The 27813-nt window shown below is 36.3% G+C and overlaps 1 protein-coding gene and 1 non-coding gene across 3 annotated transcripts in view; both read left to right on the forward strand.

Annotated features, from left to right (window-relative positions):
* Positions 1-27813, forward strand: part of ADAMTS3 (ADAM metallopeptidase with thrombospondin type 1 motif 3) — a 263903-nt gene that overhangs the window by 165799 nt on the left and 70291 nt on the right. The gene's annotated exons all lie outside the window — the stretch shown is intronic.
* Positions 20865-21050, forward strand: LOC123596654. The gene has a single exon (XR_006711800.1). It is a non-coding gene; the product is annotated as a U2 spliceosomal RNA (small nuclear RNA).

Below are 27813 nucleotides of genomic sequence, written 5' to 3' on the forward strand. Positions count from 1 at the left end.
CACACACACACACACATGCAAATACATATATGTATATATTAAAAATATCTTTTCTTACACTTGGGGCTTACTTTTCACTTTTTTGGGGTCTTTCGACGAACAGATCTTAAAATCAGATGTAGCAGAATTTTCCTATATTTAACATGGAGTCTTACATATAGGTTTATATGTTCTTATATGTCACTCCATTTTACATATGTTACATGGAGTTAATGTAGAGTTTTCATGGCCTCTTACAGAATTTTTGCCTCACTTAAAGTCATGAAGTTGGTCTGTGTTTTCACTTAAATGCTTTCCTGTTTTTTTCTTTCATATTCAGATTTTAGACCATCTCCTTTTGATTTTTGTGTTTTATGTGAGGTATGGCTCAAGATTCCTTTTTGTCCCCATATGGATGTCCAGTTGACCTAATAACATTCACAGAAAAGCCATTCATCTTCCATTTCATGGTAGCGTTGTCTTGTATTTTGGATGATCACACGTCTGTGGGTATGTTCTGGACTCTGTTCTTTACTTTGGCCTCTGTTAGTCTTTGCTTCTATGTTGACTGTTTTAACTTTCTAACAGACTTCGATATGTGGTGGTGTAAGTTTTTCAAGTCTGTGCTGCTTTTTAAGGATTCCCATGGCTGTTTTTGACCCTTTGCATTGCTCTGTTTTTTTAAAAAAACATTTTCCTAGCTTTCATAAAAAAATATTGACATTTTTATTGGGATTCTGTTGAATCTATAAATTAGTTTAGGGAGAATTGGCATCTTTGTAAAAAGGAGTCTTCCCAGCTCTGAACACAGGTAATTGTTCTTCTTATTTAGTTCTTTTCTCTCAATACCATTTTATTCTTTTCAGTATGTTAGTATTGCATATCTTTTGTTAGATATATTCCTGGTCATCTGATGTTTTTTGATGCCATTGTAAATTCTATCTTTTAAAAATTTGGGTGTGTTTCTGGAATATAGAAAAATGATTTTTATGTTGACTTTATATTCCTCTTTCTTGCTAAATTCAGTTATTAATTTTCATAGTTTTTCCATACAATCCCTAGAGTCTCAGGATAGGTTTTTAAATACACATTCAATTTTCTTAATAGATGGAGTACAATTCACATTTTCTATTTCTTTTTGTATCATTTTTAGTAACATGTGTTGTTCAGGGTATTTGTTCATTTCTTATAAAGTTTATTGGCATAAAGTTGTTCATGATCTCCTCTTATTTTTATGATTTTTTTAAAGGTTTTATCAAGGTATTTCTTTTTTCATTTCTTATATTTGGGATTTGTGTCTTGTCTCTCTCTGATAGATCTTCATAGAAGTTTTCTCAGAACATCATTCTTTCCTCAGATTTAATTTTTGGCTGTGTCGATTTTTTTCTATTGTATGTTTGTTTTTATTTATTTCTGCTTTTCTATTTTATCTAGTTTAATGACTTAATGTTTTTTTCCTACTCTAACTTCTTGAGATGAATATTTAGGCAGTTGATATTCACTCTTTCTTCATTTTCCAATTTCGTCATTCAAGGTTATAAATTTTCCTTCTAAGTACAGCTTTATGTGCATCCCATAAATTCCAATATGCTGTTATTCAGTTCAAAATATTTTCTAAGTCTTCACTGTGATGTCTTCTGCACCATGTGGTTTATGAATATATTGTTTAATTTCCACATTTGGAGGTTTGTGATTGTCATTTTGCTTTTGATTTCTTGTTCAATTTTATGGAAGTGAGATGGAAGTTCAGACTTGCTTTATGGCCCAGCATATGGTCCAGCAATAGACAAGAGTTCCATGATGACTTGAAAAGAATGTGAATTCTGTCATTGTTGGATACAGCTCTGTTTGTTACCAAGTCAATTTTGTTAATTGTATTGTTCATATCATCTAGAAATGTACTGCTTTTGTAAATCTGTTTGTTCTTTAGTGTTAGTTGTATTAAAACTATCTACTATGTTAAAACTATCTACTAAAGGTTTTTTTCTCATTTTACTTCTGTCAGTTTCCGCTTTATATATTATAAAGCTATGTAATCAGTTGTGTGTAAATTTAAAATTGCTATATATTTTTAATTGCTGTCTCTTCCTAGTGGATTGAAATTTTTTGAATCTTATAAACTATTTTTTTAAGTAAACTCGTTGCTTTAAAGTCTCGCTTATCTGATATTTGTATAACTACATCTTTATTTTCTTTAGTGTTTTCTTGGTGTACCTTTTTCCATCCTTTCATTTTAACCCTTCTTTAGTATTTAAGGTATGTCTCCTGCATGCAGTATATTGACACTTTTTAAATTTTGTTTTTCTTATGCAGTATGACAATCTTTGTTTTTAAATTCAAATATATATTCAATATCCAGTTAATGTAAATGTATTAATTTCCTAGGGCTGTCATAACAAAGTACCACAAACTGGGGAGTCTAAAAACACAGATTTATTCTTCTGTAGTCTGTTCTAGACTGTAGTCTGTAGCTAGAGTTCTGAAATCCAGGAGTCAGCAGGATCGGTTCCTTCTGGAGATTCCAAGGGAGAATCCATTCAATTCCTCTCTCCTGGTTCTGGTGTTGCCAGGAATATTTAGCATTCTTTGGTTTGTAGACACATCCCTCCCAACTCTGTTTCCACCTTCACATGATGTTCTCCCTGTGTGTCTGTATCCAAATTTCCCTCTTATAAGGATACCAGTCATTGAATTAGAGCCTATCCTAATTCAATATGACCACGTCTTAACTTGATTAAGTCTACAGTCATACTACTTCCAAATAAGGTTATATTTAAGGGTGCCTGGGTGGCTCCATTGGTTAAGCATCTGACTCTTGATTTCGGCTCAGGTCATGATCTCATGGTTTGTGAGATAGAGCCCTGCATCAGACTCTTTGCTGACAGCATGGAGCCTGCTTGGGATTCTCTCTCTCTCCCTCTGCCCCACCCCATTCATACTGTTTCTCAAAAATAAATAATAAATAAACATTAAAAAAAAATAAGGTTATGTTCACAGGTACCAGCATTTAGGAGTTAAATACATCTTTTGGGGGGGACACAATTCTACCCCCAGAACAGTAATTAATGGTATATTTGGGATTATAACTCCCATCTGATTTTTTTTCCTATTTTTTTGTTCCTATTTGTCTTCCTCTTTCTCCACTTTTTTGCCTTCTTTTGAATTACTCAAGTGTTTTTTTATTATTCCATTTACACCTTCATTTAGCTATTTACATGAACATTCTTTTATATTCTCTTAGCATTTACACTAAAATAACAATATTCAGACTTTACTTATTATAGCCTAATATAATTTTTGATACTTTATGATACTTTAGAATCTCAGAACAATGTAATTCCATTTGCCACTCCCTACCAACATTTGGATTATTATTGTGGTATGTTTTTAATTCTACATATATTTTTCAACAACCCCCCCCCCCACCCAAATCGATGATGATTCATTTTTTATTTATCCACTCTGTTTGGTGCTCTTCATTCCTCTCCTTACAAATTTTCATCAGATACTACTTTCCTTTTGTTGGAAGAATGGCTTTTAGTATAACTGTTTCTGTGGGTCTGCTGATAATAGTTTTGGTTGTTTATTTCAGTATTACTTATCTGGGAGTAACTTTATTTTTCTCTAATTTTGAAGGTTACTTTAATAGAATATGTTCTTTTAGCACTTAAAAAATATAATTCTACTGCCCTTTGACTTTCATCATCTCTAGTGAGAAGTCAGGTTGCCAGTCATTATTCCCTTGAAAGTGATACTTCTTTTTCTTTATGACTGATTCTACAATTTTCCCTTTGCTTGGGACTTCACTTCCGTGGTCTGGTTTTCTTTCTGTTTATCTCCCTTGAGTTTTATAATGTTTCCCAAATTTGTGGCTTGATGCCATTCATCACTTTTGGAAATTCTAACCTATTTATATTGTTCCTTGCTGAGATTCACAATATATGTTATGTTATACATTTAAATGCAAAGCGAGTTTGCTAAAAGGAATTGTAAAGAGCATAGCTTGGGAAAGCTGGATGTGCCCCTTCATTCAGAGCAGGGACCACCTGAAACCTGGATTTAATTATACCTCTGGCAACCTGGATTAAATTTAAAAATTCCACATCATCTAGGTTAGTGGTATCTTCTATCCTAACCCAACAGTGAATATCAAAATAACGAAAAGCTATAATCTTGCTAAAGAAGTTTGGTGACATGAATCTGCCTAAAAAATGCTAGTCCTCAGCATTTATACATAACAAATAGAAAGTACTGATTAAATGAAAGTAGAATGCCAAGAAATACAGGCTATTTTGTCATTGTTGTTTTAATGCCTCTTGTCCTATTTACAGATATCTTGGGTACAGTGCCCTTGAATATCTGAAAGTGAAAACCTGTATTAAGCATTAATAGCAGTGGTTATCATGCTTTATGATATTAAAGCTTATAAGCCCTATGAGAGACAGGGAGAATTCCTAAACTCCGTTTCCCCTGTTGGTAGCATTAGTGTTGAGGTATAATGATATAGTTTACAATATTTACTTTAGAGAGAATTTGCTTTATATGTCTTCAGACCATAAAATTCATTAATATTTACTGCCAAAATATTCTTAATTTTATCACATTTTAATCTATATTATCTATCATATCGAAATTACTTTCCTCACATGTCAGCTTGAAAGATAAAACCAATATATTAATTTTTTGTGCATTAGTTAATGGTACAGTTCTTGGTGTATTCATTTATATAAAAATTTTTGAGGGGCGCCTGGGTGGCGCAGTTGGTTAAGCGTCCGACTTCAGCCAGGTCACGATCTCGCGGTCCGTGAGTTCGAGCCCCGCGTCAGGCTCTGGGCTGATGGCTCAGAGCCTGGAGCCTGTTTCCGATTTTGTGTCTCCCTCTCTCTCTGCCCCTCCCCCGTTCATGCTCTGTCTCTCTCTGTCCCAAAAATAAATAAACGTTGAAAAAAAAAATTAAAAAAAAAATTTTTTTTTGAGTACCTTTTATGTTCTAGGACCTTTGAATATAAGAAAACAAAGGACATTTTCTTCAAGAAACTTTATTGTTGGCACGCTTGGGTGGCTCAGTTAGTTAAGCATCCGACTTCAGCTCGGCTCAGGTCATGATCTTGTGGTTCCTGGGTTTGAGCCCTGCGTTGGGCTCTGTGCTGACAGCTCAGAGCCTGGAGCCTGCTTCAGATGCTGTCTCCCTTTGTCTCTGCCCCTTCCCCACTCATGCTCCGTCTCTCTCTGTCTGTGAAAAATAAATAAACCTTAAAAAAAAAAGAAACTTTATTGTTACCCACCAGAAAATTGTTGATACAAATATTCCAATCTATGATATCCATGATGTTTATCGCATCTCTTTAGATATGGTGCCCTTGTGCAGTGCACAGCCTGCAAGATTGTGTGCAGTGGTCCTGATGTATACTGGCCCACTTCTTGCCTTCACGGAGCTTCAAGTGCAGTCAAATAAAATAGTCACAAATAATACTATAAGGTAGCTCTATTATACATATAATAAAGGCATGCATAAAAACTTATGGGAAACATGAGTGACATTGTGGTGTGGGAAAGTTTTCTAAAAAGGGGTCGTCAAATATGAGTAAAATATTCAGCAGAAATACAAAGAGGTTGGAATTTGAGTGATTTTCCAGCTGTGCTAGAAATGTCTCTCGTTTCTCAACCTGATAACCTGCTTTCCTCATGACCGCCCAGCTAGGTGTATCTTTATGCAATTATGAGGTCATATCTGGTAGTTATTAGCCTCTGAGACAATTTTGTTCTTATGTGATAGAAGATAGTATTGTTCTTAGTGTTTTTGCTTCCACAAGTATGAAATTCCTCAGCCACCATTTACTGAATGCCTCCCTACACGTGGCAGGCCTTGTATTGTGTAGGCACAGTGGATGCAAATGGGAATGAATCATGGTCATTTCCTCAACAAGTTTGCAGAACTGTGGGGGGGGGGGGCAAAACAAACAGAAACTTAAGTATCTATAGAAAGTGCAAGGCAGATGTACTTTTATTTTATTTTATTTTTTATTTTTTATTTTTTTTAACATTTTATTTATTTTTGGGACAGAGAGAGACAGAGCATGAACGCGGGAGGGGCAGAGAGAGCAGGAGACACAGAATCGGAAACAGGCTCCAGGCTCTGAGCCATCAGCCCAAAGCCTAATGCGGGGCTCGAACTCACGGTCCGCGAGATCGTGACCTGGCTGAAGTCAGACGCTCAACCGACTGCACCACCCAGGCGCCCCCAGATGTACTTTTAAAGTGCTATTGAGTTAAAAAAAAAAAACAACTTCTTTGAGGTAGCATATGTTCTTGTGTATATTACATAAGATTCTTGAGAATTTGCACATAAATCTTTTTGTCCATTTGTTTTCTTTTGTGTAGCATTTGCTGATTTTTTTCTGGTTATAATAGCACTCAAAACTGGGGGAAAAATAAACAATTTTAAAAAATAAATTCTTTTTTCACTATATATCCTTTTACTCTCTTTTTCCTGTGAGTCCATGCATGTACGAGTCTGTGTTATGAACTTTTTCATGTTTATTAATCCCTTGTATTCATTCATACATCACTGTGGACTTGCCCACAGTGCATTTCTGCTTAATTGTGTTATTCTAGGCAACTTGCTGTATCTGTGGCTCATTTCACTCATCTCTAAAATGGAGACAATAGTCTTTATTACGGTTGCTCTGAAGATTAATTAAGTTAATATATGAAAACTGTTACAGTAGAGTTAGACAATAAAGTTTTAATTTTGTTTTATTTTTCTTTATTTAATATACATCTCATTAACAACAAAAACTTTTTGAAAGAAAAGTTCCATTAGCAATCTTTTACTATCAATCTAAATATTAGTATTAAAAACAACAGAAGAAAATATCTGAGGCATGAAAGTCAAGGAGGTGCCAATAAGGAAAATATAAATATTTTGCAATCTTTTAATCTGGTGTGAGTGTTGTGTATGTGTGTATGTGTGTGTGTGTGTGTCTATGCATTTCATAATACAGAAAAACACTGACATTCTTCTCTTTGGTAATGCTTGTTCATTTGTGTAAAACTAAATTTCAACAAAAAAACATACATTCTTCAGTCTCTCATGAAAGATATCTTCACTTACATGAAGACATTCAAGCAGATAATTGTATTTGTACAAAGTGTTTTGCTATATTAAGCAGTCAAAAATTAGGAAGACGGAAGTCTTTAAAAAGAAGTTTCTTTTTGACATTTGTTAAGTCCTGTAGGATCATGAGACCATGGCCTTTCGGGTTGAGCATGTATATCCTTTTCAGCACTCTACAACATTGCTTGATTTAAGCTTCATTGTGATTGCCCTATTGGTCACTGTCAGAGAGTAGGAAATTCAGGGGGAAAAAAAATCCATTGATAGCATAAGGCATTGTCATACAATGGTAGCACATACATGGACTCTCCAGGGATAAATAAAAGCAAAGGCCATCAAGGCAGTCTGAGTGGTTCTATCTATAGTCTTACCCTAGTGAAAAAAAGGATTGGACATCCAATCATCCTCCAATGTAAATTAATAAATAAAAATCATCATCCCATGTAAATAACTTGGTGAGATCAGCAAGCTGCAATTGCCATTTCCACATTGGAAGTTGGGATAATGATTTGCCCCATTTTTCTGTCCTCCTCCCCTTAGAATAATTGTCTTTATAATTCTGTAATAAAAAGTAGGCATTAATTATATATAAATTAATCCTAATGATGATAATACTCAGTCTTTCACTGTGGCTTACTAATTTTCTAAGCTTCTCAAAGATAAAAGACTATTTTGTTTTTACCCGTGATGATAATTGATTGATAATGTGTTTGTTGTATTAGAGTGGTAACATGGATGAAGATTGATATAATTGCTAATAGTTAGAGTGTATATTCATTTAATTAACATTTTAGGTGCTTGGTAGGTAGTATGTATTTCATCAGCATTGCTGTGATATCCTGAATAATGTTATTATTAAACCAAATAAATTATTTGTGTTTCTAGCACCTTCAGATTTAAATGGTATCCAATAGCAATATGGGCGGGGGGGTCACGGGAGAAGTAATTGTGTTCTTTCACTGAAAGATTTAGCAACTATGTATGTATTTTTTTCATTTGGCCTTTTCCCCATAGTATATTTCACTATATTTTTTGCTTAATTTTTCATGCTCATGATACTAAATGTTATTAAAATGTTAACTCACTTAATTGGTCTAAATCAAAAGCACAATAGTCCAAATAACTATACATTGTATCTTGAGAAACTCAAAACAATTCACTAACCTTCATTCATTATTTGCGTGATGGTACCTGGAGGCCCAGGGTGGGTCTCAGGCATGCTATCTCCTTTTCATATTGGTGCAGAAGCAAAAAGTCAGGGGCATTTCCCAAGGCTCATAATATGAATAACACTAACCTGGTTTACTGTTTGACTTTGTTTTGTTTTTTCTTAGTTCCTTATTTAAGACATTATTTTTCCAGCAGTAAAAATTAATTTTGTTGAATTTTATACTTTCTATTTTCTACCATGTTCTCTGCATGGGTTCCTAGTAAGGTTTTGCTCTCTCACGTAAAACAACCACAATGTTCTGATTTTCATCTAGTCACTACCCAATTTAAATTGCAGGTTATTTATTTCTCTCTAGTCTCTTTAGTCTTTGGCAGATTTTTCTCTATTTTTTTTTTTTTTTTTTTTTTTTTTTACTGTTTTCTCTTTCTCTTTTCTTTTTGTTTCTTTTGGAAAGCTTCTCACCTCTGTCTTTCATTTGCCTAGGTAAATTCACTTTATAATTTCTCTTCTATATTTTAATAGTGCACATTGGCCTTTTAAATGGTTGAATTCCATTAATCCTGAATTTATGTGTTAGCAGATTCAGATAGCTCTGGTCCAAGTCTGAGTTGCCTCTCATTAAGAAAAAATAATAGTTTACATAGCAACAAGTCATTCTATGCATATAATAATTATTAATTAATATGGAAAGGCATTATTTCAGTTACTTTTCTTCTTTGATTATTGAGTAGGTTAATGTTGTTACACTGATGTGACTGAGAAAGATGAAATCTAACTAGCAGATAAAGGATTTATAATAGGACATATATAAAAAGGACATATATAGCTTATTGCTTATTGCATTAAGTTCTATCATCCATACTAATTTCACATAGAGAGAAGACATTATATTTTTGAAATAAGCAAATTCACTGAAAATGAATAGTTGATATGATAGTATAGACCAGGATACCATAAATGTATGAGCCAAACCACTTGACCCAGGATCTCTTGGAGTGCTTCTTGAAATGCAGATTCCAGGGCCTTTTGCAAACCAAGTGCTGTAAAATGTCTGGATGGAGACCCTAAGACTTAGGTGATTCTGATGCACACAAGTGTGCTGCAGAGAAATCTTTTTTCTTTGTCCTCAAGGTCAGCTCAAGTGCCAGCTGGTTTTATTTAAAAACCTATAAAGTATACTAAAGGAGTGTCCAGCATACATAAATACCAGAGCAGTTTATATCATGTCAGGAATATGGAGGGGAGCCCTTGTTGAAGAATGATCTCATAGACATTCTTTGACAAAAATCTGGCAAATGTCCTGTGTACTCTACTAGGCTTACGTTAACCAGACATTCCACCCCCTAGGAACTACATTGTGTGGCTTGATTTAAAGTATTTTGTTATCAAGTCACTTTTTGGGGAGGAAAGAAGGCAGTCTTTGTGGGAGGTCTTTTGTCACTCTTGCATAAATTATTTTGCATCAATTTAGATTGCTGTATTACATCCTTCAGAGATTTTTTATGTTCTCCCAAGTTTCATATTTCTATACTGTGTCAAACAAGGCATTAACATGTGATAGAATAGATTTATGTTGAAAGCTTGTTTTATTTATTGTGGTTTTGTCTTGTTCTATAATACACATACAGTAACATTCAGTCTTAAGTTTTCAACTCAATTTTTACAAAAGTAACCACTATACATATTGAGTAGTAGAATATGGCCACCATCTCAAACCTTCCCTTGTATGATCTCCTAGGAGATCAAAGGTAATCAAAGGTAACCACCATTCTGAATTCTATTGATACAGTGTATTTTGGCCTTTCATGAAATTAGTGTATATAATATAAATTGAATCATATAGTATTTATTATTTTTTGTCTGGTTTCTTTAACTTAATATTTTTTTTTTAATTTTTTTTTCAACGTTTATTTATTTTTGGGACAGAGAGAGACAGAGCATGAACGGGGGAGGGGCAGAGAGAGAGGGAGACACAGAATCGGAAACAGGCTCCAGGCTCTGAGCCATCAGCCCAGAGCCTGACGCGGGGCTCGAACTCACGGACCGCGAGATCGTGACCTGGCTGAAGTCGGACGCTTAACCGACTGCGCCACCCAGGCGCCCCTCTTTAACTTAATATTATTTCTAGGAGCGTCTGAGTGGTTCAGTCAGTTGAGCATCTGACTTCTGCTCAGGTCCTGATTTCGCGGTTCGTGAGTTCGAGTCCTGCATCAGGCTCTGTGCTGACAGCTCAGAGCCTGGAGCCTGCTTCGGATTCTGTGTCCCCCTCCCTCTCTGCCCCACCCCTGCTTGTGTGCTGTCTCTCTCTGTCTTTCAAAAATGAATGAACATAGAAAAAATTAAATATTACTTCTAAGAGGTCAATCCACATTGCTGCATGCTGTAGTGATTTGTTCGTTTTTTATTACCCTATACTGTTCTATCACACAAATTTATCGTAATTTATTCATCCAATCTACTTTCTAGTTTTAGCTATTATAAACAGCTATGAATATTCTTGTGTGTGTACTATGGTGAATACATATAAGCACTCATTTCTGTTTAGTTTTTACACAAGAGTAGAATTGCTGTGTCTTAGAGTATGCATGTATTCAATTTCTGTAGATAATGCTAAATGCTTTACAAAGTAGTATACTATTGACATTCCCACCTGCAGTGTATGAGAGTTCCAACTGATTCAAGTCCTATCCAATGCTTGGGATTGTCAAGTTTTATTTATTAGATCTAATTTTAGTTATCGTAGCAGGTATGTTTTATCTGGCTTTAATTTGTTTTTCCTGATATCTAAACGTGTTGAGAAACTTTATATACACCTGTTGGCTATTAGACTGTTATTTTTGTGAAATGCACAAAATGAACACTTTTAAAATTGCCTGTCTTATTATTATTTTGTAGGAGTATTTATATATTCTGGATATGAATACTTTGTCAGATATGTATTGCAAATATTTTCTCCAACTCTGCAGTTTATTGTCTTTAAGTAATGATCATAGTTTTCAGTGTAGAGGTCTAGCACATCTTAGTTCAATTTGCCTAAGACTTTGATTTTTTATACACTTTTGAATGGTATTATTTTTTGTTGATAAATTTTCTCATCCTTTGCTGTTAATATATAAAATTCAAGTGATATTTTTGGCTTTGTATTCAGTGACCTGCTTAATTCATTTATTAATTCTAATAGTTGATCTGTAGATTATTTTGGATTTCTAAAAACACAATCATGTTATCTGGAAATAGTGACTGAGAAAACACTGCTAATATTAACCTCAGGGTTACAAATAAATTTTGTTGAATAAGCAAATTCACAAATATAAAGGTCTACAAATAATGAGGACTAACTATGTTAGACATATATATGTACATGAACTATAGCATCATGTAATATTATAGTGTATACCTCTGTGTGTATTATAAGATACAATTTATTTGGGGCGCCTGGGTGGCGCAGTCGGTTAAGCGTCCGACTTCAGCCAGGTCACGATCTCGCGGTCCGTGAGTTCGAGCCCCGCGTCGGACTCTGGGCTGATGGCTCAGAGCCTGGAGCCTGTTTCCGATTCTGTGTCTCCCTCTCTCTCTGCCCCTCCCCGTTCATGCTTTGTCTCTCTCTGTCCCAAAAATAAATAAACGTTGAAAAAAAAAATTAAAAAAAAAAAAAGATACAATTTATTTAATTGTATGCCTATTCCTGGATGTATAACTTGTCTCCAGTTATTCTTTGGTGTTATTTCTAGAACTATCAGAAACTTCAGTAACAATTATTGTGTTTTTTTTCTCCATTCTTCTACTTTGTGCACACACTGATAGGTTATGATCTATTTCTATCCCCATTTTCTTTAAACTCAAAAAATTTACCTGTTGTCTCGCCCACTCATTTACTTAACAAACATGTATTGATCTCTTAATGTATTCAAGCTCATTGGACTACTTTTTTTAAAAAGCACATTTCCCCACTTTACAAAAAATGGATGCAATCACTAATTATTAGGCTTTTTAATCACAAAACTTTTCTACATTCAAGAGCTTTTATGTCCCTCTGTCTGCAATACCATGGAGTCAATATAAAAAAAGAATTCCAAAGTAAATAGGATAAGGCAAAATAATTCTTATATAGCATATGCTTCTTGTGTGAGAACAACAGAACTATAACCGATACTGTGCAAGGCATACCTAGCTTTCAGGCTTGTTGTTATGTGCACTTACGTGCTGTGGTGAGTTGTATTATCTATGACTATTCTTTGCTTTACAAAGGACTTACTCCGACATTTATTGAATAAGAGAAAAAACAGCACATAAATTTATCCTTCAAGACTTTTTTTTTTTTTTTAAGCTTTGGCTTTACAAACATTAGTAGAAAGTCCTCTGGGACTGCTATTAATTAGAGTCAGATGAAATGATCCTTGAACAGGAAACATTTTGATCAGTGCCTTTAAGGATTTTTGGAGATATTTTTTAGTTCAGGTGGACAACATTCCAGGTTGATGAAACAAGTAATATGGCAGAGATGGGTAGACTGTGCAATGACAATTAGGTTAACTCTTCTTGAGAAAAAAATGAAACCAGACTACAATAGGAGATACATAGTTTAGGTAGTGAAAAGTTTGGCCACTGACAAAAGGCTTAGATTTCATGAGGAAAGGAAATTTGACTACCAAAAGCTCTTGTGATAACATTTAAAGGAGATAATTCAAGTGGCCAAACATAGGATAGGTATAGACAGAAAATAGGGAAAGAAAAGAGACCAATACAGAACCTGGGACATGATATTGAATGCGGAATTGTAGATAGAATGACAAATCTAATATTGTGCAGAAAGAATTACCAGAATTTGGGAATGACCTGTTAAGCAAGCAAAGTAAAAATGACTTCAGAGTTTTGATTGCCTGATGAGGAGTACGAGAAGAGTGTTGAAGGATGATCATGTTGAGATAAATTAATACTGGGGCGCCTGGGTGGCGCAGTCGGTTAAGCGTCCGACTTCAGCCAGGTCACGATCTCGCGGTCCGTGAGTTCGAGCCCCGTGTCAGGCTCTGGGCTGATGGCTCAGAGCCTGGAGCCTGTTTCCGATTCTGTGTCTCCCTCTCTCTCTGCCCCTCCCCCGTTCATGCTCTGTCTCTCTCTGTCCCAAAAATTAAATAAACGTTGAAAAAAAAAAAAAGAAAAAAGAAAAAAAAAAAGAAAGAGATAAATTAATACTTTAAGAATAATAATAGTGAGAAAGCACTGGAACAGCAATGTAGAAATGTTCTATGACTCAGGATATGTGACTTAAGGATTAAAAAGGTTTTAAAACATGATGACTGGGGTGCCTGGGTGGCTCAGTCGGTTAAGTGTCTGACTCTTGACTCAGCTTAGATCATGATCTCATAGTTTGTGATATCGAGCCCTGCATCGGGCTCTGCCCTGGCAGCACGAAGTCTGCTGGGGATTCTCTCTCTCCTTCTCTTTCTGCCATCCCCTGCTCTTGTTCTTTCTCTCTTTCTCTCTCAAAATAAATAAAACTGGATGACTGAATGATTTATCCAAGGGAATATGTAAACAAAGGTCTTTGGGTAATTCTCAGCCAATTGGTGAGGAGCACAGGATCCAGCAAAGGACCACCTGAAGAGACATATAGAACACTAAGAGTAGAGAGGAAGGGGTGCCTGGGTGGCTCAGTCAGTTAAACACCTGGCTTCAATTCAGGTCATGATCTCGCAGTCTGTGAGTTCGAGCCCCGTGTCAGGCTCTGTGCCCACAGCTGAGAGCCTGGAGCCTGCTTTGGATTCTGAGTCTCCCTCTCTCTCTGTTCCTCTCCCACTCATGCTCTCTCTCTCTCTCTCTCTCTCTCAAAAATAATTAAACATTAATTTTTTTTTTTTAAAACAGTGGAGAGGAATAAAATGTGGATTTGAAAGACTACATCAGTGAAGAGAATGTGTGATGATTCACCCTATTAAGGACAACAAAATGGGCTGGAAATAGAGATAGTGGTCTAGAGACAAGGGAAAAGAAATCCTGATTTGACTCAGGTCAGTTTCTACAAAGAAGCAATAGCACACTGACTGAAGCCCTGGATGGAGAGGGGTAGAGAAGGGAGAGAGTTTGGGGAGGAAAGTTATTATCAAATTGCAAACAAGACAGAGACAAAATATACTTCCAGGGATGTTTTGTCTAAACAAATGCTTGGACTAGGTAAAGGAGTTTATAAAATATTGTTTAAGAGCACCTGGCATTAATAGGTAATCAGTAAATGTGTGTTAAATGAATGAGTGTCTGATATGCATCCTATGACTTTTGGTGCATTTTCTGACTACTGAAAGTATACTCATAGCGATCTTAGTAAAATAGTTATATGGAAATGTAAGCTAGAAGCCAGGTTGGAAGCAGTTCCTGAGGGCTGCAAGAGAGGAAAAATGGAGGATTAGGCAAACTTCACAAAATTACAGAATCACAAAAGCAAATTTTCGAGGTAGGAGAGGTCTTGCAAATCATTGAATAGCCCAGCCCTCTTACTACACGGCTGTGGATTTGAAGCCCGGTTTTGTTAAATAACTTACCATAGATATGTCAAGGTTCAGTTCCAGGAAATTGAAACCACACTAGCTATTTTAAGCATGAAACGATTTAATATAAAGAATTAGGTGTGCATTAAATTGTTGGAAGGTTTGGAGGAGTGGCCTCCAGGCTTAAGCTCCTGACTAGTTCTCAGAATGATACAGCAGATTGGTCCACCCGGGCAGCCGCTGCTGCGGCCCAGGCCAGGGAGGGGGAGAATGAGGGGGCTCCCACTGGACCTTTGGACTCCAAGGACCAAGACTTCTCCCAGGGCAGCAAACTGCCGCTACTGCTCACTATGCACTCTCCTCACAGCCTCCACACGACCAACAACTAGACCTAGGATGCCAAGACTGTGGTCCCACAGTATCTCCTCAACCACACCTGCCGCTCCTGAATCCAAAACTCACTCTAGCTGACATAACCGAATTCTCACCTGGAATCCTGGCTGCAAGCACGTTGGGACACATAGTTCCCCGCTTCTGCAGATGTCGACAACCCAAGGAGGTTGGAATGGATGTTGACTGCCAAATGATCCTATTCACCATCCCTGTTTGCACACCTAGGAAAGATCACTGCAGCACAGCGTGGAAAGCCTATTATTACAGTCTCTCTGTTGCCGTTGAACTGAAGTGCACAAAGGAGAATTCTATAGCTTTAGCCCTCCTTCTAAAAAATCCCATTCTGATATCAAGAGGCCTATAAGTAAGCTGCCCACCTGATTTGTTGTTCAAACTAGGCCACATCTGAGAGTAAAAGAAAACACTGCTCCTATTTATGTCAGGATAACAGGCATGATACTGAACCACCCCAGCAAACTCAGCTCTAAGCCTGTGTATAAAATATTTAAGGTTCTTCATGATCTCGCTTCAGCTTCCCTTAGTGACCACATCTCTCAACACAAATCTTCACTTACTTTTTGTTCCATCTCCTTTGAAGTTCTCTTCCCCCAATTTCTTTTCTGGTCTGGTGCACGTGTGTCATTGCCTGGAACGGTGCTCTCTATTTCTCCATATATCTAACATCTGTGTGTCTTTTAAAATCCAGCTCAGATATCACCTCCTCTGTTGAAATGCTCTCAGATGTCTTCCAGTAGAGTAAGTTGGTTCTCCAGTTACCTACTAACCTTGTATTAAAGTATCTGTTTATATATCTTTCTCCACTGCTATTACACTTTGGCTTCCTCAGTGACAAGAACTGAGCTTATTCACCTTTTATTCCCAGAGGCTAGGTCAGATTCTATACTTAAGAAGTGCTCAAGAGGGGCGCCTGGGTGGTGCAGTCGGTTAAGCGTCCGACTTCAGCCAGGTCACGATCTCGCGGTCCGTGAGTTCGAGCCCCGCGTCAGGCTCTGGGCTGATGGCTCAGAGCCTGGAGCCTGTTTCCGATTCTGTGTCTCCCTCTCTCTCTGCCCCTCCCCCATTCATGCTCTGTCTCTCTCTGTCCCAAAAATAAATAAACGTCGGAAAAAAAAAAGTGCTCAAGAAATGCTTGGAAATAGATGGGTGCAAGGAAGTAAGGAGGAGAGCAAGGAAGTAAAGAGAGAGTGAGCAGAGAAAGGAAAAGGGGAGGAAAGGAAGGAAAAGAGGGCAGGAGGGATAGAGGTAATGAGACTTTGATAATAATCCTAGTGTTTCCATTTTGTGAGGCTTCTTTTTGTATTACCAATCTATTAGATCTTCAAAATTACTGAATGAGTTGAGATGGAATCAACTCACACTCACTTAGAAACAGACTTGTCTGGATTTCCCATCTAATAGTTGAAGAAAATATCGGTATTTATTGGCTTGGATCACAGTCAGTGGTTAAATGTTTTCACTACATCTATGTTAACCCATCAACTATGCCATTCCTTGATTTGAGCTTAACACACAAGTGTTTAGATTTTTTGAATTAAAAATGCAAAAAGACCTCGCTTTCCTGTTCATAAGGTGATTTCTTTTTTGAGTGAGCAGTTTTATCCGCTTCTTGAGGCCCTTGTTGTTGATTTTAGGAAATGTCCCACAGTGAGCCCTGATTTAAAGGATTTACTTCTTGCCTTCACCACTGTAACATGACTTCCTGCAGTTCACCCCCAATTTTCTCTCATCTAAATATGATGTTTTTAAAAACCTAGTTTATAATTCTTTATAAAACTCAGTGCAAAACATTTTCAGTGAATATTTCAAACATTGCGTTCTTTGGACTGTAAGGTGATGCCTATGTTTGCTAAGGTTTTAGTTTTGTTTTTTGTTTTTTATTTCTCTCCATGTTTGTGTTAAGTAACAAGCAGCATTCTGGGCGGTAGGGGATCTACTCTTGGACATCAGTTTCCTTCTACAAACACATTTACAGTACCTCTTGGCTCAGCCAGCTTTTTTTTTTTTTTTTTTTTTTTTGAGGAAAGTGCAGAATTTACTTCATATTGTATGATGCAGTCATGCCTATGGCCATATATTATTTCTGATCACATCTATTACGGTTATAGATGAAGAATGCCCACAGTGAGGGGAAAAGGGAAAATTCTAAAGATCACACACACATTCTTCCTAGTTACCCTATCCTGAGGGAAATCCCTCAGTCAGCTTAGGATACATTTCATTTGATCATAACAGGAGTTTTTATATGAAAGTGTAACTATGAAAGTTTCATCTTGGCTAGGAAAATCACAGGTATTATTACCATATGAGATTTTTCTTACTAGCTTAAAAGAAATCATCAGTTCATCATGTATTATTCATCTTGAAAATAAAAGTGAAAATAGGGTTGTAATTAAGACTCCCAAGTCCTTGGCAAAGAATATCCATGAATTTTCCTTGGGTAATTTTTAACATTCTCTCACATAGGTGAACGACACTCCCTGAAGAATATATAGTTCATTTATTTGTTGATGAGCCAGCTTTTAATGGGCAGAGGAGTTCACATTGTTTTAGGAGTAAGGTGAACAGAATATACATATTTTTTGAGATCTACTGAATGCTGCTCAACCTTAAATGTCTCTTGCTTACATATGATATCCTATGTTGCAAGGACATATTCAAGGAGATTTAATGTCTTAGAAGAGTATGATTTCTTTTTTAATTAAAAGAGTGTTGTCAGGGTTTTTACACTGAGCATTTCACTGCTAATTCCACAAGTCCAAGTAAATGTGTGTAGAAAGCTATTTGGGGAAAGCTGAATTGCTAGAGAGAATTCTAAGTCCTATTACAGAGTAACATGCCTATAAATCCAAGTTTCTAAACTACCATATGTTCTTAGCAAAACCAAATTATGTGAACTTCTGCTCTTGACCACGGTGGAATAACAAAGATTAGATATACTCCCCTGCTTTAAAAAAACAGAAATGAACAAAATATGAAACACCAGTTTGCAAGGTACCAGATACCTGACAGTGAAGGCTAGGGATCCCTAAGAGGTGAGAAACAAATGACGTGAGCCTCAGTGTTACCCCAGTTTACTTCCTAGAGGGGTTTTAATCTGAATCTTACAGAAGGACAACCAGACTGAGCCTGACAGGCACTTGGAGTGGAGATGCCAGAGCTGAGAGTCTGGGAGATGAAGGTGGCCAGAGTTCACCAAACTATAAGAAGAGAACTACACGCAGTAGAATCCTGAAGATCTGAAGGGGTTCCCCTCTAGTATTCAGTCAAGTGCTAATCAGCACATATATGTGAGGAAATTATGCAAAGTTGGAAAAGAACCACCTGAGGGGATTAGCGGTAACTGTGGCCTTGCTTCCGTGGGGCTGGGAATAATACTTGTTCAAACTCTGCAGACTGGGACATCTCCTAATTGACCTAGCATTGGCTAGTGCACACAGAGAGGGCTTCCCTCAGTAGTGATGAGTAATTAGCTCTAGCTGAACATGGCTCTGGTCCTTTCTGATTGATCTTAAAAGCAAGACCTGAGAAAGGACCAAACTGTTTTGAGGTAATTTGACTGCATCCAAGAATAAAGCTCAAGAATACTTATAGGAACACAAATACATCCAGCAACCAACAAGGTGAAATTCACTGTGTCAGGCATCTGATCAAAATTAGCAAGTATGCAAAGGAATAGGAAAATACAACCCATAATGATGAGAAAAATCAATCAGTCAAAACTGACCCATAAGTGTCAGAAATGTTAGAAAACAATGCATTAAAACAGCTCTTAAAACTATTTCATATGTTTACAAAAGCAGAAGATATAAAAATACACTCGAGTTTTTTGCTTCCATACGATCAGTACTATGTGGGAGAATGTATAATAGACGTGTATTTATATGGCTAAAATGTAAATATAACAATATTTCTTTCCTCTGTGTATTTTATTTGTTAGACTAAGAATAGTTTTATTTTAGCAAATTAGTGTATTTAGTGGAAGTTCACATTAGGAATGGCCCAACAATTTTATCTGAATGCAAAATATGCCATGTTATTAAATATAACTTGGATAATGTTATTTTGGTGTTAGGAGTTACACTGTTCCATTCATAGTATTGGATAGCAAATACTGTTCTGTCATAATTTATCTTAAATTTGCAATAATTTCTATGTCTTAAAAATATTGATTCTATATGATAGGATTATAAACTTGACCTTTCCATATTTTGGACATTAACCTATTATTGGACATACCATTTGCAAGTATCTTCTGCCATTCAGTAGGTGGTCTTTTTGTTCTGTTGATGGGGTCCTTCACTGTTTAAAAACTTTTTATTTTGGTTAGTCTCAATAGTTTGTTTTTTTGTTTTGTTTTTTTTTTTTGCTTTTGTTTCCTTTTCCTTAGACATATCTAGAAAAATATTGCTATGGTCAATGTCAGAGAAATGACTGCCTGTGTTCTCTTATAGGACTTCTATGGTTTCAGGCCTCACGTTTACGTCTTGAATTCATTTTGAGTTTATTTTTGTGTGTGGTGTAAAAAAGTGGTCCAGTTTCATTCTTTTACATGTAGCTGTCCAGTTTTCCCAACATCATTTATTGAAGAGATCGTCTCTTCCCCACTGGATACTCTTGTCTCCTTTGTCATAAATTAACCATAAGAATGTGGGTTCGTTTCTGGGGTCTCTATTCTGTTCCTTTGATCTATGTGCCTATTTTTGTGTCAGTACCATATTGTTTTCATTGCTTCAGCTTAGCAGTACATCTTGAAATCTGGAATTGTGATACCTCCAGCTTTGTTCTTTCTCAGGATTGCTTTGACTGTTCAGGGTCTTCTGTGGTTCCATACACATTTTCATATTATTTGCTCTAGTTCTGTGAAAAATGCTGTTGGTATTTTAATAGGGATTGCATTGAATCTGCAGAATGCTTTGGGTAATACAGACATTTTAACAATATTAATTCTTACAATCCATGAGTGTGGAATATCTTTCCATTTATCTGCGTTATCTTCAACTGCTTTCATCAGTGTTTTATAATTTCCAGAGTATAGGTCTTTCACCTATGCCTTAACCTTTGGTTAAGTTTATTCCTGGGAATTTAGGCTTTTTGGTGCAGTTGTAAATGGTGCTGTTTTTGTAAATTTCTCATTCTGTGACTTCATTGTTAGTGTAAAGAAATGCTACTGATTTCTGTGTATTAATTGTGTATCCATAGTTTGTTCTTTTTTATTGATGTGGAGTATAAATAAATCACAGTTTGTTTAAAAAAATAACCTTTCATCTGAACATAAGTTAAAACTGGTCAGTATTATTCAAATGAGCATAGGACTTCAGGTTAAATACATGTAGGTGATCACTTCAATATTTTAATTTTATGGGTAATATGCATTTTTAATTCCATGTTTATATAACTCTACTTTGGTAACAATTTATTGGTGGTAGCATAGTATAATTCTGTTGTAACACAATAAAAAGGCATAAAGTGAATTTTTAAACACTTAGGATAAATTCTAGTTGGTGTTGTGGATGCGTAAATACTTAAATAATCTATATGTCATTTACCCAATCTTTTATAGGTTGTTTATAAAATATGGAAACATAGATAATATTTTATTTTTCAGAGAAGAAACCAAAGATGTCCTCGATGATATTATGTACATTTGACTATGCCTCTAGACTTTATGAACACCCTGTGCTCATCTTTAAATGGCAAACGAATTGCTTCTCAGCCATTTAGCTAAGATCAAGTGTAGTATCTGTTCTTATCAGCTTACAGTGTAAATGAGAAGACTATGCCTTATTGTAATAAATTACTAGACTTCTACATTGTCATGAAGTATTTATATCATAATGCAGTTTGTCTTATGGTGTAATGCATTTTTCCATGTAAAATATGTTTTAATAGTGAATCATATCCTTGACCAAGGATTTAGCAACAATTATAAGAATGATCAATCATTTATGATCAAGAAAGCAACTTTAATAATCTAAAATAGGGAAGTCATGGCCCAATGATTAATTATGGAAATTTAGCCAGGAAGAAGATTTTAGTGATCCTCTAGCACAACTCATTTATCTTATAGATAAGGAAACTGAGGCTCAGATAAATTTGGCATCTTTCCCAGATCAAACAAATGAAGCATAGCAGAGCTGGGCCTAGGGCTCTGTTCTCTGTATTATTTTTCTGTTGTTGCATAACAAATCACCAAGAGCTTAGTGATTTAAAACAATAGTCATTTATTAATTCACAGCTCTGTGAATCAGAATCCCAGGTGACTGGACTGGTTTCTGTGCTTAGCTATCACAAGGCCAAAATCAAGGTTCTAGCCAGGGTGAACTCCTGCCTGGAGGTGATGGGAAAGAATCCACTTCCAAACCCATTCACCAAGTTGGCAGAATTCAGGTTCCAGTTGTTGGAGACTGAGGTCCCCATTTCCTGGCTAGCTGATGGCTGGAGTTCACTGTCAGCAGCTAGACACCTGTCTCTGGTCCTTGCACAGTCTCGCTCCATCATCAAAGCCAACAATGGTATGTCATTTCCTTTTCACAGTTCACATTTTTTACCTTCTCTTCTACAACCAGTCAGGGAAAGGTTTCTACTTTTAATGACTTATGAGATTAGATCAGGCCCACCTGGATAATGCCTTTTATTTTATTTTATTTTGTTTTATTTTTATTTTTTTGATGTTTATTTTTGAGAGAGAGAGAGTCAGAGAGTGAGCAGGGGAGGGGCAGAGAGAGAGGGAGACACAGAATTCCAAACAGGCTCCAGGCTCCAAGCTGTCAGCACAGGGCCTGACACGGGGCTAAAACCCACAGACCACAAGATCATGACCTGAGACAAAGCCGGACAACCTACTGAGCCACCCAGGTGCCCCTATGCCTTTATTTTACATTCAGCTGTGCATATAACATAATCAGAGGAGTGATATTTCCTCATATTCACAGGTTCCATGGATCTTTGTGGGAAACTCTGCCTGGTATATTCCTGAATTTATTGTGATTTTCTCTGTATTATACCATGCAGCCTCATACTAAGAGATCTATAATATAAATATAGATTAAAAGTTTACATTTATGTATAAAAAGCTTATCTATGTATCACGTAAATATAACATTGATATTCATGTGGCTCATTCTATCACTTTATAAGATCTCTGTCCATTTTCTATCTTTTTCTGAACACCTTTATCTAAAATTGTGCCTTCTTCATTTCACTCTTATTCCCCTTATCCTGTTTGACTTTTCTTACCCTGCTTCATCTTTCTTATCTCTAGAATGTCAGTTCAGTGCAGGCAAGCTCCATGTCTGTTTTGTCTACTGTCATTCTCTCTGTGTTTAGAACAGTGCAGGCCCACGCCCTGTTCTTTAAATATTTATTGGAAATATTATGGCAAATGTTAATATTCATAGGTTGGCTATAATGACTTGTTTAATTTTTATTAACTGGTTCCAGATGGAAAAAAAATTACTATGCTCAAATAGGGTTCCGGGGAAGTCTTAAGTAATCGCACATAGGAGGCATCTGGTAGACATAATTTGAGCTTTGAAATTGGCATCTGTGAAATGGAATTCTCTCTCTCCTTTGAGCTTACTTAGAAAACTAACTTCTAGCAGTGTCAGATTGCTAGAATGCTCTCCAGTATACTGAGTGTGGGGACTCCTTCCTCTACTCTTGGATTTAGTAGAGGTCAGCTACACAACCAGAAGTAAGAGGGATTACGATTTAGTCAAAAAGAAAAGAGAGATGGTAATTAAAATGCTATTCAATGTACAGAGGGATAATATTTGGAAATTAAAAAACTGTCTTGTCTTTCAAAGTTCAGTTTTAGCTGAGTAAGAGCAACAGAAGAAACAAACTAGGAAACAGATCACTGGTAGCAAAGCCCTTAATTTCAAGTGAGATAAAGAGAATAAAATAATTAATTTTGGAGATTAAACAGAACATGTCAACCTTTTCAAATGATGATGTAGCCTAAGAATAGTTTATTAAAGAAGAGTGGGAAGGAAAATGAGGACAAGTGATGACTCTAGTAGGAAGCATATAGATGGGTTTATTTATCAAGGTTCATTTAGTTTCAGTTGTTAGGAACTAACATCAAACAATTGTAAGCAAAAAAAAAAAATTTTTTTTAATTAGTAAGAGAGAAAATGAGGTGGCAATAGTTTATTGACTCATGAAATTGAAAAGACCAAGGTTTCAAGAATGGTTGAATTCAGTGGCTGAAAGTCGTCAATGGAACGTTAAACTCTTCTTTCCATTAGTAATCTTCCCTTTCCTCTTCTTGCATTAAATTTAGGTCAACAACTATCCCTGTGCTAGTCCCAAGCAGCTTCCATATTTTATTCTTCCAGTTTCAAGCTTACTAGAAGGAATTTCTCTTTCCTAGTAACTACAAATAAAATAATCCTAGGTCGTAGTTTAATTGGTATGATTTACACCATTTACCCATCCATTAACCAATCACAGAGTCAAGGAAACGGAATATAGTACTTGTCCATGCCTGTGTCAATGCCCACTGCTAGTGCTGAGTACATTGGGGGGGGAGTGGGTGGGCATAAATCTGTATAACTATGTGGACCTCTTGGAGAAAGATAGATTCTCCCACTCCTAGAATTGCCAGATTTAGCAGATAAAAATACAGGATTCTCATTTAAATTTGAATTTCAGATAAACATTGAATAAGTTTTTAGTATTAGTTACATCCCATGTGATATTTGGGACATACCTATATTTTAAAAAGTGTTGTTTATATGGAATTTGTTTAAAAAGTGTTGTTTATATGGAATTAATAAATATATATTAACAGAATATACTGTATTTTGTCTGACAACTTGGCCCACACGCAGACATTTCAGTGATTTATTCAAGAAACAATTGGAATGGGCTAGGCAATCCACAATGATGAGCGTCCCCTACCATGGGAGTGAAGGGCTGTACCTTTCATGAGAATGCAGAAGTGATCTCCAGGCAAAAAGGTTGTAATAATAATAAGGGAAATGAAACACAACCTGCATTAATACAAACAAAGATAGAATAAAAGAGCCCACTGGAAGATTGTTACTAGGGAATGTAGGAAGAGGAGGATCTGAAAGGGAGAATTCGGCAATGTGGGTTGCCTGTATGACATCTGTTTCCCTCTCTTGTTTTATTTCAAGGCCTTCTCCCTTGATCTTCAGTGAAGGCCAGCCTTGGGTACAGGGGTTGACTTCTGATTGGACTAAGACTTACGTGGGGTTCTGTTCCTCTTATCTGTGAATGATTTTTACATGGGCATGTGACTCATTTCTGGCCACTGAAGCATATCGTTAAATGTACTGGGCTTCTAGGAAAGATTTTTGTCTACTCCTCAGAAAGATGTGCACGAAGATACAATTTGTTGTACCTGGCTCTAATGCTGGAATTGGTGCTGTGAATTTGAAATAATGGAAGAAGCCAATCTGGAGACAAAGTTTATACACCAAGAATGACTGAATATGAGAAGATGGAAAGTGCCTACTTGATGATCTGTCAATAAACTAACTCAGGAATCCCCTGACCTCTGGGACTCTTGTAAGGCCAACAAATATGCTTCCTGATTGCTTAAAACACTTTAAAGTTTTATTTGCAGCTTGAAACATTTTAACTGACATACAGGAGATTCATGCTAAAAGTCACAATTTTTTATGTATTGGAGGTGACTTTTCTGTTTTGTTTGTTTGCTAATGGCCATAAACTAAAATCATGAAAATCTTTTTGTTTTCACTTAAAAGGTAAGATGTTTTCCATTTAAAAAAAAGGCTGTATGCTGTCCCTTAAAGTAGTCAGTGAAAACAAAAGCAAACATGTACTTTAGAATTAGAACTTATGGGGAAAAGAAATCACGGAAACTAATATTCATTCAATGGTAATGTCTCTCTCTCCCTTTTTTTAAAAAGCAACAGTTACTTAATGAAACTTCAGAATTGACATCATAAATTGGCATGAATCTAGTTCTTTGAACTATCATTATGGAATTTCCTAGTTGGTGAAGGATTCAGCTGCTTTTCACAGAAATATTTTATATCTTGGTGGAATGATGCCCCCATATACAGAGATGCTGTTAGTGTGTCTTTTTAGGAATTATAAAAATATAACTTTTAAAAAAGATGTCAATGGGAAAATCACTACTGGATGTTGTAAACAGGTCAACACAATATAATTCCTCTCTGCTTCTGATGTTAACATATGACAGTTGTTGAATTTTATGCCTATTTTTAGCTCTGATCTTAGGATCTCCACCTACTATTGGAAAATCCAGCTTGTAGCATCCCAGTCACTTCATTTTTACAACCGTATTCTGTTCATGAAGAATGTTAAATTTATACGTACGGACTCATTCTATGTTTATGGTTACTGTGAAATATTTTCTTCCTCATTTTCTGAAGTAGATGCGCTGTAAAGAAAGCTGGGACATTTTGGTAAAGTGAACCTTAGTTTCTCATCCACGTATTCACATAAAAATTGACTGGCACTCCCAAATGGAGCAGGGAAGCATGAGGAATTTACATAATAAAATTATCATCAGTGTCCTATCTCTTAGGACTAGATTCAGTGACATACAAAAGAAAACTCAAACTTGGCCTAAGCATGATGGAAGGGCTCTCCCCCGTGTGTAATAAAGGCTGATGCTAGGCAGTCCAGAGCTGGGATGCCAGCTCCATAGTCATTGTGGGGTCAGATCTCTTTTTTATAGCTACTCTTTCATACTAAGCACATGCCTTGAGTGTAGGGCTACTTCATAGAATGCCTGACATCGTGTCTACATTGCAGGAAGCAGGAAGGAATACTGAGTAAAGAACCAAAAGGTCTAATCTACCAAGATGAGTCACATTCCTTTGAGGAGCCTTGGGGGAAGCCTTTCATACCAGCCATTTTAAGCCACTGAAGTATAAGCAATACTTCTGCTTATATCTCATTGAATTATTCCTAGTCACGTGTGGTCCTTTGTGCCAAGAGAGACTAGGAGTGACTTTTAGCTGGGTTCATTACCACCTCAAATAAAATTAACATTCTTCTCCTTAGGGAGGAGAGATTGGATAGAGAAGAGATGATTCTATCATAGTCTGACACCGTATGCTTGAGATTACTTTTTAACCCCTAATGTAGTTGTATCAGATTCAGAACTTGATCAGAACTTGTACTTTTCTAATTTTGCCTTTGTCTCCTGACATTTTTTAGACTATAGAATTTCTTTTGGGGTGGGAGTAACTTCACCAATCTACACTTAGATTCCCTGCAAATATGATTAGGTATGTAGATATGCCATATTCCATCCTGAAAATGTCTTAAGCTGAAGTGTTCATAATCAGCAAAACAACCTATATTCTCCTTTATCTGTTTGGTAAATTCAAAGTACTGATTTAACACTAATAATCCTATCTTCAACACTAAAAATAACTATATTTATTTTGCCTTAGTTGGTCACCTGTGCATCCCCAAATATTATATATCTTCAGTAACATAGGCTTTGTAGTAAAATTACTTTGTTGAAAGTTCACATACAATAATTGGGAAGGTAGGGAGTACAAAAAGGGGTAAAATCAAAATGTTCCCAAATGTTAATTAATTCATATCAATAACTTGAAAGGTAAGTTGCAAAAACGTTTGAAAAAGTGAAACTCACTCACTCTAAGTACTAAGAAGGACTGACTTTGTTATTTCTGGGAAACTTGAGAGGTACTATGAGCATCCCTTTTCTGGAATGAAGCACACTGTACCTACTGCAGGGCCTTATTTATTTATTTATCTTAAAAATGTCCAGTCTTTCCACTGATTCTGTTATCACATCCATCATTATCTGCTGTCCAACTCAGCTACAGCCATTCCAGTCACCTTGGATGCACTTACTTAAGAGGATGCCAACAGGGTGCCACCACAGATCCAGTTTGCTACTCCCAGTGCAAAATGTAACTATGCTTTCCCTTCCTGAACTTGCCTATTGCCTTCTCTGTGATTCTTCTCACCCCTTTTTGCAGTAAACAGATCTGATGGGTGTTGTGAGTGTGGACATGAATAGCATGATGCTCACCTTTAATTTTTCCTGTTCCTGTATTTCATGGGGCACAGAAATAATGGTAGAATTAGACACAGAGGCATCTTAAATTTTGCCAAAGCATGTGTCAGCTTTTAAACTTGGAAGCTTTCTAAAGGTGTAAGCTATTACCCACAGGTATGTTCTGTACCCTGCCTAGATCTGCTTAAACTAGAGATTGTGTGATTCCAGCCTATATATATAATGGTTTGTGACTACATGATACAAACTCAGCTCCACTCTGAATATAATCGAGTACGACTTTGTGGTTCCCAGAGTTGACACCTACGGACGTGCCAACTGGTTCTTTAGCTTCTCAGGGTCTGCTATGTGTGAGTACTCAATAAATACGCATCTATAAGCAGACTGTGTCCAGTTTTGCGTTAGGTTTTTTAATCTACTAAACAAGTTTGTCCCATTGGGGGTCATCCTAATTTACCTGAAAGTAAACATTCTAGATTCTTTTCTCCTTGTACCAACGTTATGCTTTTGGGAAATATTGTTACCCTTATTCTTTCTAAAGTTATTAGCAGTTCAGATTTCCCTTCACTAATTCTAATTTTTTTTCTGACCTCTATTTAAAAAAAACACTATATCTATTTGATTTGTCATA

This window comes from Leopardus geoffroyi, chromosome B1 (genome assembly GCF_018350155.1).
Source record: "Leopardus geoffroyi isolate Oge1 chromosome B1, O.geoffroyi_Oge1_pat1.0, whole genome shotgun sequence".
NCBI lineage: Eukaryota > Metazoa > Chordata > Mammalia > Carnivora > Felidae > Leopardus > Leopardus geoffroyi.